The following is a 15,532-nucleotide window of genomic DNA, read 5'->3' on the forward strand; positions in this document are numbered from 1 at the left end:
GTACGCTGACTTAAGCTCGAAAGATTGTTAGTAATAGAGATACTAAGCCAACGAATTCAATCAACAAGAGAGATAGTGAAGTTATTACAGTGAAGGGGAGTAGCAGTAATACAGTTATAGGGAAGAAACTCACATTTATCTATATTAATTGAAAGGCCAATATCAGAGAAAGCATCAGAAACTATAGAGACCATTTTGGAAAGACCCTTTTTGGAACGGCTAATCAGAAGCAAGTCGTCAGCATACGCAAGATAAGAAACATCCTCAAGACCAGAAAGGTATGTACCTGAAATCTTAGCCAGCACACTAGAAATACAAATCTTAAAAAGCGTAGGGGACAGAAAACCACCCTGCCTAACTCCTAATTCTTATAATAGTGTCTGGTGCAGATCCTAATTGAAGAAACGAATTTGAATACCAAAACCTAAGAAGCATTATAATAGAGATATTGACCCCACAATTATACAAGGAAAAAATGAGCTGACTATGGACCACACTATCAAACACTTTCGAAAGATCCAAAGCACAAATATAAAGACTATTTCCCTTGGAAGAATTATCAGACAATAGAGAAGACAGAATCTTATGCGCATGCTGACAACCCACCCCACTCCCAAAATCAAATTGGTTCTCATCCTCAATAATATTTTTAATCAAAAATGGTAGAAGGATACACTCAAAGCCCTTACTAATATTACAAGATACAGTAATAGGTCGATAGCAAGAACAATCAATCGGTGACTTTCCCCTTTTTAAAATTGACGAAACAGCGCCACACAGAAAACTCTCAGGTACGTATGAAATACATAGACACATTTGAAAAAGAAGCTGAAAGTGAGATATAAGGGGGGTGCATTCAATCGACATATGCATCTTAGAAATACCATCCTCATCTATTGAATCAGATTTTAAACTTTTAACAGCATTAATTACGGAAGAAAAAGATATGGGCACTATATGGCGTTGCGAAAACGTTGAACTAAAGAGGGGGGTAAGAAGGTGAGTAGAAACAGAATGCACTGAATAATTAATCACTGAAAAAATCGAAGAATAATGTTTATACCAAGCTGAAGTTGGAAGGCAATTACTTGTCATAGTTTCATTATTTATCTTGTCAGAATTGATCACTTTTCGCCAATCCTCCCTACTTACAGGGAAATCCATACCTTGGTAACGTGCCGACCTCAGATAGCGTTTATAATTGGTTTTAGTTTTACGTTTGATATCAGCGATACACCCAGAACTTGGCCGACCACATTCATTCCATATCTGGAGCCATAGTTTCGCTTTATTTTTATCGACTATAAACAAGGGTCCATTGACCAGGTAGGTTTTTGTGTTCTTTTACGAATACGTTGCCAAGGTATGGCAGCTTCTTCTGCCCTTTTCATACACATCACAAGTTGGTTATGATAACAGTCAATATCGGCTTTACCATTCGTAGGTACCTGGCGCTGAAGAAGATGATATGGAACACGTATGGTAGAAAGAAGGGTTGTCAAGGTAGAGATGTAGTGCGGTATATTGGCTTTGCTCCAATTAATTTTTTCAAACCACTTCGATTTTTCTCGCGAGCAATTGGTTTCCGATAGATGAATATCCATTGTAAATGTTGCTGAAATTGGCACGTGGTCAGTATCTTGCTCGTTAACTTGAACGGAACCAGAAGAAGAGATAATACAAAGCGAGCAAATAATATGGTCAATATCACTTGTGCTTCCAGAATGATGAACATATGAAAAATTGTGGGATTTGGGCACAACGCGGTATGATGGAAGACACTCAAAAAGCAGTTCACTTCTCACAGAAGATCGATTAATATCAGTATTTAGGTCCCCAATTATTATATACTGTAGAGAGTTTAACAGTACCTGATTCACAAGATTCTTACGCAGACCATACGCCTTTCCGAATGCCCCGGGGGTATAACTTAAAACCTTTGCCCTTTGGGCCGGGGGATTTGTTATCCTCAAAGACATAATTCCTAGACCTTTCAAATACTTTAAACAACATGGCTATCTCAAAATTTTTATTGGAAGTGTTTGGGAAGATGGTGAGAGTGGGAAGGGGGTCAGTTGCTCTACAATCACATTTCGACTATTAAAAAATACGCCAACTGTTTCAAATTTTAATCGAATAACCCTTTTGAAGTTTCGACATGAACACTTTGTATAAAAGCCTTACATACCCAAAGGGCATTATTTACAACCCTTTTCATGAGGACAGTGGGGGGGATGTCATTCTCAAAGATGCAGTTTCCGGACCTTTCAACTAGGTTGAACGAAATGGCTAAATCAAAATGCTGATCAGTTGCTAACCTCATTTTCTACCTTCATCGCAGCAGCATTATTCTCGTACATAGCACAAATCACTTAAATGTATTTTTCTGGTATAGCCTACCATATAAGGATAAAACCTTTGCTAATGCTCTTCTATCGATAGAATCGAAGATTGCTCATAATCGATAAAACTGAGGACCAAAGATGTTTGACAACGAAGGGACTTATCAATTATTAACCTTAAAGCGGAAACATGGTCGGCACATCCTCTACCTTTTCTAAAACCGCATTGTTCTTCCCTTAAAACTTTGTCTACAGCATCTCTCAGTCTAAAAAGTATCATATTACTCAGTAATTTGCTACCTACAGAGACCAGACTAATGCCTCGATAATTACGACACTCACTCTTGTCACTTTTCTTATACAGTGGTTTAATTAAGGTTTTCCTAAAATCACTGGATACTTCCCCTTTTTCCAAAATCATGCTCATAATCTTCAGTAGCTTATTCCTAACCTCAGAGCCACAATATTTAAGAAACTCATTAATCACACTATCAGCACCTGGAGCCTAATTATTTTTTAATCCTTTAGAAATGTCGCTAATTCTTCCTCATTAAACAAATCTTCCTTCACATCCAAGGTATCACAAACTTTTTTATTTTCATCTATATCTTTTCCTGCAACTGGTTTAGCACATTCTCAAAATGTTGCACCCATCTTTCTTTAACTTTTTCCTTATCACTAATTGTGGCCCCATTTCTATCTTTCTAGTCCAGACTGGCTATTCCCTTTCAATTTATTAACATGCCAGTATAACATTTTACTATTATGCCATCTAGCCGCATCTTCCAGATCATCAGCAATTTTATCCATGGCCTCCACTTCACATCTTCTTAGTTCATATTTTAATGCTTTCTCCACTTTCTTTACATTCCTTTTGTTTTAATACGACCTATCACTCAGATAATTCTTGTACAAAACCCTTTTACTCTCTATTAAACCTAAAGGTTTTTCACTAATGTTCCTAGTTGCAATCTTAGCACTCTTCCCTAAGACACCATCAGCAACTTCACAAATAGTTTTTCTGAAATTATTCCATCCATCTTCCACATTGTCAAATTTAAACTCTAAAGTTTAGTATTCAACTGTTCCTGGAACTTTTTTCTCAAATTTTCATCCTGGAGTCTACCAACATCATAACTTTCCGGAAGGTAGTTACCCTTCCGAAATTTCAGCTTTAAATTAACCTTAGACACTACTAGATGGTGATCTTTACTTTTAACGTCAATGACAGCACTCCTATACTCCCTAGTATCTTGTATTGAACCTGCTAGTCTTCTGTTTACAATAACATAATCAATAAGGTTTGCTGTCTTACCATTACGTGAATACCATGTCAACTTATGGGCCATTTCTACTTGTGATGTTTTCTAATTTTTGAAATATTCCTTGATTAAAATAATACATTTCAACATTACGAAAATTATCGATTTTTCGGTATTAGTTGCAAACAGATTAGGAGGGGAGGAGTAGGTATTTTTATACGAGATGACTTTACATCTTCTTTACGTAATGATTTTATGATTTGGAATGTTGAGATGCTATTTGAGAGTTGTGTAGTAGAAGTGAATGATGGAAGAAATACGTTTTTGGTAATTGTAGTATATCGGCCACCATCGTCTAGTCATCAAGAGTTTTTAAGACAATATGAGTCATTTCTAGATGCTCTAACCCAACAACACCATCCATTTTATGTAACGGGAGATTTTAATGCGTCATAATGTTTTGACATCTAATAAGGGATTGGCATTTTTGAACATTTCATTTTGCATGGTTTGTTACCTACTTGCTTACTACCGTCAAGAATTTGTGATAACCATGCAACTCTTATTGATATTACATAAAAAAAACTAGTTTTTTTTAACTGAAAGTAAGGAGCGACATTAAAACTTAAAACGAACAGAAATTACTCCGTATATGAAATGGGTTGTCCCCTCCGCAATCCCTCGCTCTTTACGCTAAAGCTTTTAATTGTATTAAAAAGCAGAATTGTGGCAAAGAGTCAAACTTTAGCGTAAAGAGCGAGGGATTGCGGAGGGGACAACCCATTTCATATACGGAGTAATTTCTGTTCGTTTTAAGTTTTAATGTCGCTCCTTACTTTCAGTTAAAAAAAACTAGTTTTTTTTATGTAATTTCTGAACGTTTTTGAATTAATGCATGTTTGATTTTGGCTCTCCACACATAAATTATTAAAATGAAATTTGCATATTAATTCCTTTTTTGGCTAAATGGCTTTCTCTTAGTTTTGATCAGACGATTTTGAGAAATAAGGGATGGGAAAGGAGGCCTAGTTGCCATGCAATTTTTCGGTTACATAAAAAGGCAACTATAAATTTTTATTTTTAACGAATTTTTCTATTAGTAAAAAATATACGTAACTTAAGAATTATCTTACGTAACAAACTTTTATATTCTTTAATTTTTATTATGTATATGAGAGGGTTTGTACCCTCGTTAATACCTCGTTCTTTACACTAAATCGCAAGTTTTGTCCCAATTCTTTAAGAATGACCCCTGAATCAGAAAGGCCGTAGAATGAATAGTTGAAATTACTAAAAATACTATAGCATAAAGAGCGAGGTATTTATCTCCTCCTAAATACCTCGCTCTTTATGCTAAAGTATTTTTAGAACCCCTCACATGCGTAATAATCTCTGTTCGTTTTAAGTTTCAATGCTACTCTTTACTTTCAATTGAAAAAAAAATTTCCATGTTTATTTTTTCATTGTTTTTTTATAGTAATTTTAGAAAATCCTGCGCCCTTTTCATTGAATTTCTGTTCCCCCATGACACATTTCTCCATGGAAAGATCCTCCCACATAGCCCCCTCCCCTCAACCCCACCCCCAAAACCAAAAAAAAATCCCCTGAAACCGACTGTACACTTCCCAATAACCATTATTATATGTAAACACTGGTCGAAGTTTGTAAGTTGCAGCCCCACCCCCAGGGACTTTGGGGGAGTAAGTCATTCCCAAAGACATAGTTATTATGGTTTTTGACTATGCGGAACAAAATGGCTATCTCAAAATTTTGATCTGTTGACTTTGGAGAAAAATGAGCGTGGGAGGGGGCCTAGGTGCCCTCCAATTTTTTTGGTCACTTAAAAAGGGCACTAGAACTTTTCATCTCGTTAGAATGAGCCCTCTTGCGACATTCTAGGACCACTTGGTCGATACGATGACCCCTGGGAAAAAAAAAAAAAAAAAAAAAAAAAAAAAAAAAAAAAAAACAAATAAACACGCACCCGTGATTTGTCTTCTGGCAAAAAATACAAAGTTCCACATTTTTGTAGATAGGAGCTTGAAACTTCTACAGTAGGGTTCTCTGATACGCTGAATCTGATGGTATCATTTTCGTTAAGATCCTACGACTTTTAGGGGGTGTTTCCCCCTATTTTCCTAAATAAGGCAAATTTTCTCAGGCTCGTAACTTTTGATGGGTAAGACTAAACTTGATGAAACTTATATATTTAAAATCAGCATTAAAATGCGATTCTTTTGATGTAGCTATTGATATCAAAATTCAATTTTTTAGAGTTTTGGTTACTATTGAGCCGGATCGCTCCTTACTACAGTTCGTTACCACGAACTGTTTGAACATTTTTACATCACAAAATTGCTTTGATACCCATATTATTTCAAACGATACGTCTGATCATTGATTTGTTGTTTCTGACTTTTCTGGATCAGGAATTGAGCGTAAAAAAAGAACCAATAAAATTTATAAGAGGGTAGTTGACCAGACAAAAATAGATGAAATGAAAGTAAAAATAAGAGATATAGGTTGGAGTGATCTGTTAAATATTGAAGACCCGAATCAGTCAATTGTTTTATTTTATAGTAAGTTTAACTAAATATTTGACCGAGTATGTCCGAGTATGACCGAGGTTACTCAAAGCTTGTTAAATAGTATAAAAGAAAAAATAGATTATATAAGGTGAAAATGAAGTATCCAAATGAAATTGATATTGAAAACTTAAATAACGGATGAGAGTAATGGCAGAAGCATTTGCTAACCATTTTAGGAAAATTGGACGCGATCTAGTGGATCAAATTTCTGCTGGGACACATAATCATAGAAAATATACTCCAAATAAATTAGATAAGACTATTTGTATGTACCCTATCCAGTTCTTGGAATTTCAAAGAGCTGTTACTAGTTTGAAAAACGGATTTTCGATAGGATGTGACGATATGTAGACTTCTCTGTTTAAAGAATTAGCTGAAGTACTTAGTCAGCCGCTTTTATTTGTTTTTAATTCTTGCATGAAAAATGGTTTTTTCCCAGTTTGTCTTAAAGTAGCTAAGGTTTTACCTTTGTTTAAAAAAGGAGATAAAGATAATCTAAATAATTACAGGCCTATTGCTATTTTATTACCTATTTCTAAAGTTTGAAAAAATAATAAAGAGTAGATTTACTTCATTTCTGGTAAAGAATTTTTTTTTCTCCCAATCAGTTTGGTTTCTTGCGTGGTAGGTCAACAGAGCAAGCAGTAGCTGCTTTGCATAATTTCTTATCAGATGCTATGGATGACACTTATTTGGTGGCAACTATATTTTTTGACATTAAAAAAGCTTTTGATACAATAGAACATGCAATTCTTTTTAATAAGTTGGAGAATATAGGTATTCGTGGAATAGCTCTTGAGGTAGTGAGATCTTATTTATTAGAAAGAAGTTTTACAGTCCAAGTTGGTGAAGAATCATCTCATATTTTTCCTTTAGAAAATATAGGGGTTCCACCAGAGTCTGTGTTGGGACTGTTAAATTTTTCTATATATATAAATGACCTTCCAAAATGTAGGCCTTCGGACAAAGAATTACCAATATTGTTTTCAGATGACACAGCAATTAGTTCGAAGGCTGGCAAAGAGGAGGGCCTACGAATGGCCCTCGAACCTGTTGCTTTTAATGTAAATTCTTGGTTTCATGCTTGTCGACTAATACCTAACCTAGAGAAGCCGGAATTTGTGGTTTCTGGGAGAAGTTTGAGAGCAGTGAAGTGAGTGTCATTTAAAACTATTAGTATTGGAACTTCCTCCATAAAAAGGGTGGATGTATTTAGATATATAGGTATCTACTTTGATTCAACTCTGTCTTTTAAGACGCATATTAATAAACTCGAGGCAACAGTGTCCAGGAATCTCGGTTTTTTGCATAGAGTAAAATCCCTGTTTCCTTACCAAATAATGTTAAAATTATATTTTTCATTAGTTGAATGCTATTTTCAATATTGCCCGACCGTTTGGATGTTGACATTCCATTCACATTTACGAAAACTCCAAATTGTCCAAAACAAGGCGTGCGAGTTCTTGGGGTGTAATTCCTTCTTCTTTTTTCTCTCTCTTTTGTTAAAGGAGACAAAACGAGTTGCCTCCCTGTCTCTTTTGTATAAGATTTATGTATATCGTTTCTTGTTTAATAAAGTCTAAGTCTAATCAAAACGAACAAGAATAATTTTGAGTTATAATTTTTTATTGTTTTCTATGAGAATACCATTTAGGTCACTTTACCACCAAAGTATTTGAGAAACAGATTTTTCTTAAAAACCACATAGGACACTTTTAAATAAACATATTCTCAGGTCTTTATAATAAACGCCATAAGAGCTTATCACACTTTTTAATTTCACTGAGAAAGAACTAAATACCAAAAGGAATTCTATCTATGGCATTTGACAATCAGTCAAAAATCACCAAGATGGTAAAACCTGAAAAAAGAAAATAAAAATTAAGGTTGATCATTACAACTAACTAACTAACACAAAGAACAACCATGTGAAAAAGCTAAAAAAAAAATATACACAAAGACACTAGGACGGAGGCGGATGACGGGATATTTTCCTTAGGTTTCCTTCAAGTACTCACGAGAAAAAATCCCCAAAATACTATAAAATGTAGGAAGCTCCTCTTCGAGAATATCGATAGCCCCTCACATTCATGTTCGTCAAACTCATCTCGAGGGATATACGTATCGTTCATTCTGTAGGGCCAAAATGTATGACGTCATAAAATGCAACACAATTCATAATTCATCCACCGAGCGTGATCTAAATTCATTGTTCTTCAGGAGAAACACTACTGTTCTACACTTTTTTTCCCACCGGTTTCGGTTTGTTTCGGGAATGTGGCAACCCTGCAATTTTAGGAAAAGGTTGAATTTCAAATCGGACGGATCAATATGCAACTACATTTTGGAGAGCCGAGTATAATCATTTCTAGGAGCTGAAAAGGACAGGTTTTGTTTGTTCTTGAGATGCTCCAGTGGAGAGCTCTATTCCAGCAGCACCAGTTTTTAACACTTCGTCAAATTATCTTCTTAGAATAAGTAGAACAAATGTGAAGATAAAAAAGAGCACATTCTCATCAACCTGAAGTGCTGTTTTGTTCATTTTTCATTGGCAGTTGTCATTTGACTTTTTTTAATATGAACAGAAGAATGGTATCACGCGAGCTCCCTGAGCTTTAATAATTATCTCGTTGGTACAGTAATTAGAACTTAACCTTTGTTCTTTTCTTATTAATCATATTAGAAAGGTGGCTCAGACCAAGAGTATCCGCTTTTCAACCAAGACAGATACGTCACAAGACTTATCAAGACAGATAAGTAAATCAGTTGTATAGAACATGGATAACGATTCCCTAGAGACATTACTGACGTATAGGAGTTCAAGTTGAAGTTTCAGTTACTGCATCTTTTTTACAAGGACTAGAACCAATCTTGTTGTCCAACTTCGCCTCCTTGGAATATATCCCCGTAAAAGATACTCCGTATTGCGAAATAGAGCATTAATTCACTGTGATACAACAGAGTAAACCAATTGTATGGTCAGATTTATTTTTGAGCATAACCCATTTTGGAAATTTCGAGAGGTTGACAAGTACACTCATATACCAGATAAAAAAAAACGAACATTGACCCGATTAAGCTGAAAACAGTTTAAGTTCTGACTCGACGTAAAACGAGCAAGTCCTGATGGGAATACAAAGCCGAATTCAATACACTCAAGCTGTTATTAGTCCTCCCCAGTGCCAACTTTTTAGAAGAAAGATAGGCAGGTAGCACGTTGGGTAAATTGGGAACCTTTAATGATTTGGAATCTGTATATTTGCCGGCACGAAGCAGCTCCAAAATCTGCCCCCTCTTCTTTTTAGCACAAAGGTTCGTACTGTGTTTAATCGAAATCACAGAAGGATATTGAATCTGATGAAGAAAGTTATCCCCTCCTACACCCCAGCAGCTAATTAGCAGAAGATAGGCACGCAACACATTGCTTTAACCGGAACCGTGTATAAGATTTTCAATTTGTATGGTTGGAGCACGAACATAGGTCTTTACCCCTTCTGACAACCTCCCTCCGCAAATGTTTCAGTAGAAAAATAAATGTGTATAACACTTTGTTTGTTCCGGCATTATAAAAGCATTTTTAATAATTGGAGCCATGGATTCTCCCAAGCGTCTTAAAACTTATAGGGGAAGTAAATTGGGCTTAAGAGAAATTAGAATTAGGATTTTGAGAAGCGCGTGGCCCTTTTTAGGCTTTTGGAAAAAAAAGTACTCAGTATCGCTAAAAACTTATTGTTTGCTTACTAATTATTATTAATTGACAATATTATTATTATCGATTAAATAATTATTGTTTAAAGATCTTAAGACGTGTATTAATGCACAGATATGCAAGTTTTTGGTATACTTTTGCTGTTTAGCATTTCGCTTCATTAATTCCGAAGTACTTAAATATATACATATAGCACATATTTCCGCGATACCCTTGGAAACGTGAATTATATATTTGACTAAGTTTTATTTTTGAAATGGATATCACAAGCAGAAGCAGTTTTAGAAAGAAGACAGAGGGAACTTGTGCAGAAATTTAAGGGGGGCGCAAAATTCCCAGTAAATAATCTAATGGTTATAATTATTTCCTAATTTTTTGAATTTTATTTTATTAAATGAAGTAGAGGATGGAGTTCACAAATGAAAATAATTAATAGATTAATGAAATAAATAGACAATAATAGTCAAAATAACTTAATAGTTTAAATAATAAATAAAAAATAAAATGTTAACTAATTAATAAATTGAAAAAAAGCTGTTAGTAAATGAAAATTTTGATAAAATTAGGCCAGAAAATTTTACGGGAGACAAGGGGGAGGGGGGCTAATAAAGATTTTACCCAGGCACGAGAGATGTCAAAACCGTCATCGATCAATATTGCCAGCCAAGCCAAGCCAATATTGCCAGACTTACATCTCTTCTAAGAAAATAGAACCCAATAAAACAAGAATTACAAATACAATATATCATAATATTCAACGAGCACTTAGCTAAATGTATCAATTATCTTCTGTTTTACACGAAATTGGACCCTCCCTCTCACCAGTCCGCTAAAAAAGATTAAGTAATTAAATAATTCTGCAAGTCAGGACTAAAAAAGATTAATAGTTAAATAATTCAACTATTAAATATAAAATAAATTATTAATTAATTAATGAATTAAAAGAAGCTTGTTAATAAATGAAAATTTTGTTAAAATTAAGCCTCAAAATTTTATGGGAGACATAAAATTTCTAGCGCTTCCTACGTTTTTATGTTTATCAAGCTCAAAACATTTTTTCATATGTATTTACTTAGAGCAGCAACTATATTTTTATTTATGTCTAGGTGAGCTGTTAAGATAACAAGAGCTAAGAGCTCATATGGCACTTTTGATGAGGTCGGAAGAGAAAAGAGCCAAGAACTCATATGGCAAGAGCTCTGGCAAAATTCTAAGAATAAATACTACTACTTTCTACTACTACTACTACTACTACTAACTCACTGTAGCACCAAGCCGCCTGAGGCCAAATCAACTACGCACGCTCCTCCTCCAACCTAATCTATTCAAGACCGCCCTCTTTAAATCCTCCCAGAAAGTTCCCATTTCCTTTAAATCTTTATTTATGACATACTCCCAACCCAGACAAGGACGACCTGCTTTCCGTGTAGCCCCAGACGGTTGGCCAAAAAGGACAATCTTCAACAAACTGTCATCCTTCATCCGCAGAACGTGGTCTAGCCATCTCAACCTTTCTTTCATTATAGCCCTAGAAAGCGGGGTTGAACCAAAATTTTTCGTACAACCTACTGTTTGGAGTACGGTCAGTCAGCCGGGTACCCAGAACAATCCGTAGGCAATTTCTCTGGAAAACATCTAGTAAATTTTCATCTGCTTTTCGGAGCACCCATGCTTCAGAGCCATATTAATTTAAAAGGAAAATCAGAGGCTTAATGCCGGTTGGGATTTAAAATAAGAGCTCTGAGACACGAGGTCCTTCTAAATATCAAAATTCATCAGAGATCCGATAGCCCACCCGTAAGTTAAAAATACCCCATTTTTTCTAATTTTTCCTCTCCCTTCAGCCCCCCAGGTGGTCGAATCAGGGAAAACGACTTTATCAAATCAATTTGTGCAGGGTCCTGACACGCCAACCAATTTTCATAGTCCTAGCACGTCCAGAAGCATCGAACTCGCCAAAGCACTGGGCCCCCACCCTAACTCCCCCAAAGAGAGCGGATCCAGTCCGGTTATGTCAATCACATATCTACGACATTTGCTTATTCTACCCATCAAGTTTCATCCTGATCTCTCCACTCTAAGCGTTTTACAAGATTTCCGGTTTCCCACTCCAACTCCCCTCAATGTCACCAGATCTGGTAGGGATTTAAAATAAGAGCTCTGAGACATGAGTTCCTTCTAAATGTCAAATTTCATTAAGATGCGGTCGCCAGTTCTTAAGTTAAAAATACCTCGATTTTTCTAATTTTTCCGAATTAACACCCCCTCCAACTCCCCAAAAGAGAGCGGATTCAATCCGGTTTATGTCAATCACGTATCAACGACTTATGTATCTCATCACGTATCTCACGCATCTACGGGCTTATTCTTTGCTCCAAGTTTCATCCTGATCTCTCCCCTCTAATCGTGTTCCAAGATTTCCACCCCCCCCCCCCCAATGAAACGGATCCGGTTGGGATTTAAAATTAGAGATCTGAGTTACGAGGTCCTTCTAAATATGAAATTTCATTAAGATCCGATCACTCCTTCGTAAGTTAAAAATACTTTTTTTTCATATTCTCCCCTCTAAGCGTTTTCTAAGATTTCCGGTCCCCCCCAAACTCCCCCGATGACACTGGATCCGGTAGGGATTTAAAATAAGAGATCTGAGTTACGAGGTCCTTCTAAATACGAAATTTCATTAAGATCCGATCACTCCTTCGTAAGTTAAAAATACTTCATTTTTTCTAATTTTTCAGAATTAACCCTCCTCCCAACTCCCCCAAAGAGAGCGAACCCGTTCCGGTTATGTCAATCACGCATCTAGGACTTGTATTTTTTTCCCACCAAGTTTCATCCCGACCCCTCCACTCTAAGCGTTTTCCAAGATTTATGGTTTCCCCCTCCAAATCCCCCCAATATCACCGGATCCGGTCAAGATTTAAAATAGGAGCTCTGAGACACGATTTCCTTCTAAATATCAAATTTTACTAAGATCCAATCACCCGTTCGTAAGTTAAAAATCCCTCATTTTTTTCTATTTTTTCCGAATTAACCGTCCCCACTCCCCCCCCCCCCAGAAAGTCAAATCGGAGAAAAAATTATTTCTAATTTAATCTGGTCTGGTCCCTGATATGCCTGCCAAAGTTCATTGTCCTAGCTTATCTGGAAGTGCCTAAACGAGCAAAACCGGGACCGACAGACAGACCGACAGAATTTGCGATCGCTATATGTCACTTGGTAAATACCAAGTACCATAAAAATAAATAAAGAACTACTAAAATAGATAACTGAGAAAATGATATATGACAAAACAATGCAGAAAGATAACAGACAAAAAAAAAACGAGGGTGATTTTCAGCCAGTGATTACAACGATTAGATAAAGTAGATATTTCAGCGAAGACCTCCGCAAAGCCACTCTTACTGTTAAAGAAAAAATACCTCTTCGAAGTTTCTCACAAAAAAAAATAAAAAACTAACAAAAGAAAAGCAAAATGAAATAAACGAAGGTGATTTTCCACCACTAAATAAAACAGAAAGATAAAGGAGATATTTCAGCTAAGACCTACGCCATAAACATCAGTTCGTGCGGAGATTAGTGTAAATTTGGAACATCAGTTTAAATCAGTTTAGTCAGTTCAGACGGACTTCATTTGAAATTTTGGACCTCAGATTAAATCAGTTTAATTAGTTCTGGCATCAGTTCAGTGGAAATTTTGAACAACAGTTTAAATCAGCTTAGTCAGTTTAGCTGAAATTATGAACAACAGCTTAAATCAGCTTAGTTGAAATTTTTAACAACAGTTTAAATCAGCTTAGTCAGTTCAGTTAAAATTTTGAACAACAGTTTAAATCAGCTTAGTCAGTTCAATTAAAATTTTGAACAACAGTTTAAATCAGCTTAGTCAGTTTAGTTGAAATTTTTAACATCAGCTTAAACTTTATTCAGGTGTATGACCCTCTGCAGCCTTTTTTCCATATTGATACTGGTTAATTAGTCTATGTTGTCTTTTGTTAGTTTGAATTTTTTTTCGATGTTTATCGTTTTTTTTTTTTGTTTATTTATAATACTCCGTACTTTGTGTTTTTATACTTTTAGGGGTAATAAAGTTCATTCATTCATTCAATACTAAAACACTGCATTAAACTAAGTCCCAGTAACTTCTGCGTTAACTCTTCTTAGGCATTGTAAGTGTTCTCATAGTGGCACAATTGAAGCCTACTGTTATATACTACGACTTTCTACATCTTTATGTTTAAAAGTCCCACCAGTTGGGCCTTGTGCGACTATTTTGAATCGTCTGCTAAGAACACGAAACAGGAGATCGAACTTCATTGCTCAGCATTGTACGCCTTTATAAAGCCACTGTATATTTCTATACGGTGGCACTACTGAAGCTACTCAAAGAAGATGGAATTTTGTCCAGGAGGAAGAGGGATGGCAATAAAAGCCTGTTTTATTGACAATTTGAACAAACAGTGCACTGAAATTCGGGAAAAATTTGCGATTTCAGGGCAAGTTCTTAGCTCTTCCCTTCTGAATACATCCCTGATTGAAGTAGACAGCTATAAGCTCTGACTATAACCTGCTACGCTTTGATTCTGCAGATTTCAGTTTTATTTTCTAGGAGTGTCGCTATTTTTATATCCTTATAGGCATGCCATTGAAAAAAAAAAAGAAAAGAAAGAGAGAATAATCAATAGAACATTGAAAAAAGAAAAGAAAGAGAGAATAATCAATAAAACGTTACCAGTCAAAAAATAATATCTCAAGCGGAACTGACGGCTGCTTCACCGTTTTCCGCGGGGGCTTCCCCGGGTTTCCCTGCTTTATTCTTCTTTGTCGACTTTTTGGGTTTCGCTGAAGTGCTCAATAGTTTCTGCAAATTAAAAACATAAATTATCAGCAAATAAACCTTTAATCAGCTTTCTTTTTTAGATATATTTCATCATAGAAAGTGAAATAGCACTGCCTAAATAAAAAGAGAAGTAGGCACAATGAATTTGTTATTTAATTTTGTCACCAAGGCACTTTGTACGGAATGACTGGTCGTAGAAACTCTGGACGAAGCTCATTTGATTGGAAATTGGAGATTCTAGTGTCCTTTTTAAGAGTCAAAATTGATTGGAGAGCAACTATATAAATAAAAGCATATTAAAGAGAATTAGCAGCTTTAATGGCTTGCTTGGCTATCTTTTTTTTTTTTTTTTAGAAATTATTTATCTCCGTACCTTTCGTTTTTAACTATTATTCATGCAAAATAAAAGCACATGAGCAGCTATAAATTTGTGTCTACATCCCTTTTTAGATCTGGCTCAATTTCTCAACAATTGCTAATTAGATGCAGTGTACCCCAAGGGTCTATTTTAGGTCCTTTATTATTTTGGTTTATGTTAATGATCCTTCTAATTCTCTTTGGCCACTTGTGAATAATGTTTCTGACTTTATTGCCGCTGATCAGCATGAGCATATAAGGCGTTTGAAAATAAAATCGTTTTATCATTATTTTTAATTACTTTATCTATAAAGAGACTAATGTTTCTCTCCTGATGTTTACTGATGACACAGCTCCAATTATGCTTGCGAAAACGAATGAATTGTTGGTTACTGCATTATCTAATACTATTCAAAAGATATCTATCTGAATGA

At 35.5% G+C, this 15,532-nt stretch overlaps 1 long non-coding RNA gene across 1 annotated transcript; it reads right to left on the minus strand.

Annotated features, from left to right (window-relative positions):
- Positions 1-7,800: 7,800 nt before the first annotated feature.
- On the minus strand, positions 7,801-14,758 carry LOC136035632 (uncharacterized). Its single transcript, XR_010619487.1, has 2 exons — positions 14,634-14,758; positions 7,801-8,053 (listed from the first exon to the last, which is right to left on the minus strand). It is a non-coding gene; the product is annotated as an uncharacterized LOC136035632 (long non-coding RNA).
- Positions 14,759-15,532: the final 774 nt, after the last annotated feature.

Source organism: Artemia franciscana, chromosome 14 (genome assembly GCF_032884065.1).
Source record: "Artemia franciscana chromosome 14, ASM3288406v1, whole genome shotgun sequence".
In the NCBI taxonomy this organism is placed as follows: Eukaryota; Metazoa; Arthropoda; class Branchiopoda; order Anostraca; family Artemiidae; genus Artemia; species Artemia franciscana.